The sequence below is a fragment of the Tenrec ecaudatus genome, chromosome 15 (assembly GCF_050624435.1).
Source record: "Tenrec ecaudatus isolate mTenEca1 chromosome 15, mTenEca1.hap1, whole genome shotgun sequence".
NCBI lineage: Eukaryota > Metazoa > Chordata > Mammalia > Afrosoricida > Tenrecidae > Tenrec > Tenrec ecaudatus.
Window position 1 is genome coordinate 83,340,986 of NC_134544.1, and position 4,787 is coordinate 83,345,772.

The following is a 4,787-nucleotide window of genomic DNA, read 5'->3' on the forward strand; positions in this document are numbered from 1 at the left end:
AGCAGACTAAGACTCGGGACAAGAGAAAGAGAGAAGAAACTGGTGTTGCTGGTCTTTAGATTGCAATATGCTTTCTTCCAGAGTTGATAAGGAACACATTTCCATGGCAGAGAAATTCATTCTATCTCAGTGTCCGATAGAAATTGTCCTCTGTTAAAAGTCTTTTAAGGCATTTTTTCCATGATCGCCTGATGATCCCTGACCACTTTTCATTGTGAGCCCAACTTCTGCTTTTTAACTGACTGTTTCAATAATGATAATAAACAAGCCTGGCCACAGTAGAGTTTGGGAAGGTAAAACTCTTGTGGGTCATTGACCATCAAGGACAGAACAATGTATATAAGGTATTTAATGGGACATTAGATGAATTTAGATTAAGAAAAACCACTTGCAGCCCATGTTATTTTAGGTGAAACAAAGAAATAGATCAGAAACTTCCTCAGCTAAGTTACTGAGGTGTTCTTTCTCTCTGAATTGCTAATTTTCAATCACTGAATGATGTGTTCAATTGTCACTAAGACAAGGCCCATTTTTATCAGGTTTATGCTCCCTTTATTAGCTCTGTCTACTTAGAATTGTTCTTAAAGGAAAGACTTAGACCATTCAATTTTGTTGTTTTTAATATGTACTTTCTTCCTGAATTGCTAATTAACAAAAGTCTAAGTAGTTGGACAGCATGCCCTCCACCCACCACTTTTCTGTCACTTTGTCTTTGTCTCATGGCTTTTGTGTTGCTGTGATTCAAATGCAAAGGTGTTTCAAATGCAAGCAGGGTCACCCAAAGTGAAGAGTTTTTAGCAGAACTTCCAGGAGTCCCTCATTACCTCCATGCCCTACCCCATGGGAAAGACCCTACCCCTACCCAAGTGATGTCATTTCCTGCCGAACCCACTTCCTCTGACTGAGAATGTGCAGTGCGAGGGTCCTAGTAGGGTAAGTAAGTCTCTATGTTTCTATGCTGTTCCTAGGCTCGGTGGCTCCGACAGGCCCGGCATCCCCAGCTGTGGCCCGATCCCCACGAATATTACAGTCCCTGCATCTTGTCTGCCCGCGTTCCAGGTCATCGCGACCCCATGGGATATTTCCAGGTAAATCCTTTCTGAGCTGGTTACAAGCCTCTCTGCCTTCGGCTTGGGAATATGCCGGTCCCCTTTACCTGCTCAGAACCCCTCATTCACCCTCACCCTTTATGCCAGAAATACCCGATTGAGGGTGGGTTCTTGCCCACCTTGTCAGTTATCGGGCACGAGAGCAAGGGACCCCAGAATGTCCTTTACTGAAAGGAGAGGCCAGCCTTGCAGTCATCAGGCCACTCCACTGATGACCGAGGTCTGTATTAGCGCTTAACTTGTAAGCACCTTGCTTTGCAAAAGAGTACCATAGCAGTGACAGCCCCCAAATCCCCTCATAAATTAAGTCCTCACTTGGATTGCAGAGTCCCACATAGAGTAAACCTCCATTGAGTTCTCTCCCCAAGGAAGCAAAGTTGTAGGTAACCTGGCCTTCAGGCAGAGGACTTTGGAGTGTGCATTACCTACACTTTTTTCCAGGCAGCCCTGGAAGGGGCAGTCTTTCTTAGAGGCTTGCAGGCCTGTGTGTCCTTGATGGAGGTCACCAAACTGAAGACAGTACAGGGGGTCTCCTAGCCTACCCTTATCAGTCTTGCCCTGGGAAGCATGCCTTCCACCCACCACTTTTCTTTCAGTTTGTCTTTCTGTCTGGGCTCCTGAGTTGTTGTGATTCAAATGCAAATGTGTTTCAAATGCAAGCAGGGCCACCCAAAGTGAACAGGTTTCAGCAGGGTTTCCAGACTAAGAAGAAACTACCAAGAATGAATCCATTTCCATCCAGGCCCTGAGCCTCACCTTCAGGCCCCTCCTTACAGGTCGCCCTTATTATCTCTAGATCCCACCCCTTCTCACAGACACCATCCCCTCCCCAGGTGATGCAATTTCCTGCTTAACCCACTTCTTCTGCCTGAGGAGGATCCCAGTGATCATCCCAGTAGTTTCTGCGGGTGAGTGCGTTTCTGTGTTTCCGTGCTGATCCCGGGTATGGAATTCCCCGCAGGCTTGGCGTCCCTAGCTGTGTCCGGTTTCCTGTGGACATTACACTTGCCACGCCCTGTCCGCCAGGGTTTCGTGGTCGCTGAGACCTCCTGGGACATTTCCAGTTAAATCCTTTCTGAACTGGTTGCAGGCCTCAGGCTTTGGGCCTGGGAATACTCTGGCCGCTTTTCTTGCTCAGAGCTCCTCCTGCACCCTCACCCCTCGTTCCAGAAAGGCGCGATTGGGGGTGCTTTTTGCCTGGGCCCCTTCCTTCCTTGTCAGTTAGCGGGCATGAGAACATGGGGACCCCAGAGTGGCCTTTACTGAAAGGCGAAGCGAGCCTTGAAGTCATCAGGCCACACCACTGATGACTGAGGTATGTATTAGAGCTTGGTTAAGCTCTTCTTGATTTGCAGAAGGGTACAATAGCAGCGACAGCTCCATGTCCCCTCATAGATTAAGTCCTCACTTGGATTGCAGAGTCCCACATAGAGTAAACCTCCATTGAGTGCTTTCTTTCCAGGAAGCAGGGTTGTAGGTGACATGGTCCTCAGGCAGAGGGCTTTGGAGAGTGGCTTTGGAGTGCGGCCAGCTCCGGTAAACTTTTCATTTGATCCTTTTCAGTGTGGCCCTGATTAACCTTCAGACCTTCATATAACAGTTTCTTGGAACCAAATTCTATGTATGTAAATTATTTTTATCATGTTGTGTTTTTTTCTCATATGTTAACTGTTTCTTCATTTTGTTTGAATTTACTGTGCAAGAACTGTGTCCTACTAATAGCTCCTCATTTTAAAAATTGTGTCAATTATTTCTAATTCAAGGCAACATCCAGATATATAACTCTTGTATATAGTAAGATAGGATCTTATTTAAAATAAGCTACCATTATTTTCTCTGCCCCACTGCATGGTAGTACTTGAATGTTCTAGCCTTTTATCCACGTGTTCCTGATAAGAGGCTTGTTTTGTTTACTGCACTACAGTGGGTTTTGTGTGAGTGATGCCATAGCACCTTACACTCCTCCTTAGGGTTTCTAGGCTGTAGTCCATGTGTTACCAATGGCCACCTCATGGAACACAACTGCTTTCATTTCATGGAGCTGCCAGTCCTTTAACCATTGGAGCAAGAGGGCTTCTTCACGGACTATTTTAGATAGGCCATGCTGACATGTTTTTCTTTATAGACATGGTGATTCTTACTGGGAATTATGTTTGTTACTCTGATTTAGTCATATTTCCAACACACTATCCATGTGCATACATAGACATGAATATGCGATCATCATGTTTAATTTCCCCTTTGGTTAGGTGTCATGGACTTAGTTCCATCTCATGGCTATATCATGTGTTAGAGTGCAGAACAGTTCCATAGTGTTTCTGGAGCATCATATTTGTGGAAGGAGATCTCCTGTGCTTCCATAGTAATGCGGGCTTTTTACCCCATCAAGCCTCAGTGGAACAGTCTAGTGCAAGCTATTTGTGCCACCTAGAAACTTTCATTGTCCCTAACCCGCCAAAACAAACTCACTGCCCCAAAGTCAATTCTCTCTCATAGTGTTCCTTTATAGGTGTCTGAGATCAAAATCTGTACAGGAGCAACCAGCCTCATTTTCCTCTTGCAGATGTGCTGGTGTGGTTGAACTGCCAGTTTTGATGGTAGCAAATGAAGCCAGAATTCATTTTTCCCCCTAGAAATGAACCAAATCAAGCAGATGCCCTGAAACCCACACCAGCTCCTGGAGAGTCCATGTGTGTCATTGCACAGGGATGTTGCAGAGGGGTTTCTGTGACTGGTTTCTCAAAGTAAATCACCCAGGCTTTCTTCCCTGGAGACCCAGAGTAGACACAAACTCCCAATCTCTCCATGAGCACCTATCCATGTTAACCATCTGTAATGCTCAGGGACATCAAAAACAAAGCAAGGGACATGTGTGTAAATACACACATTTAGAAAAGCCAGAACTTATATAAGTTGGAAATCTTTCAGAGAAGGAAAACTCAAACTATAAAATGAGGTTGAATTTCTAACTATAACATGAGAACACACACAGTTGAATTTGTAAAATTTGCAGGACCCACAAAAATAAAGTCTTTGTGTTAATTTTCAGCTATTAAGTTTTTATGTGAATTGTACAAATATACTGTAACCTAACTGGCCTCTTTATCATAGCTAGAGAATAGAATTAATATCAACTTTAATAGATCTTTAAGAGAGATGGTATATATAAATAACTTAATATTCTTCATGAGTTTTCATGGAAGATGAATAGGTATCCTAAAGATTTTAAAGATGTACAATAGGGTGTACAAGTAAATGTGGTGAAGAAAGCTGATGGTGCCCGGCTATCAAAAGAGATAGTGACTGGGGTCTTAAAGGCTTGAAGATAAACAAGCGGCCATCTAGCTCAGAAGCAACAAAGTCCACATGGAAGAACATACCAGCCTGTCTGATCGAGGGGTCCCGAAGGGATCAGTTATCAGGCATCAAAGAACAAAATAATCATATCATTGACTGCACACCTCCATGATAGGATCGCTGAAGACAAATGGGTGCATAAGCAAATGTGGTGAAGAATGCTGATGGTACGCGGCTATCAAAAGAGATAGTGTCTGGGGTCTTAAAGGCTTGAAGGTGAACAAGCAGCCATCTAGCTCAGAAGCAAAAAAGCCCACATGGAAGAAGCACACAGGCCAGTGCGATCACGAGGTGCCAAAGGGACCAGGAATAAGGCATCAT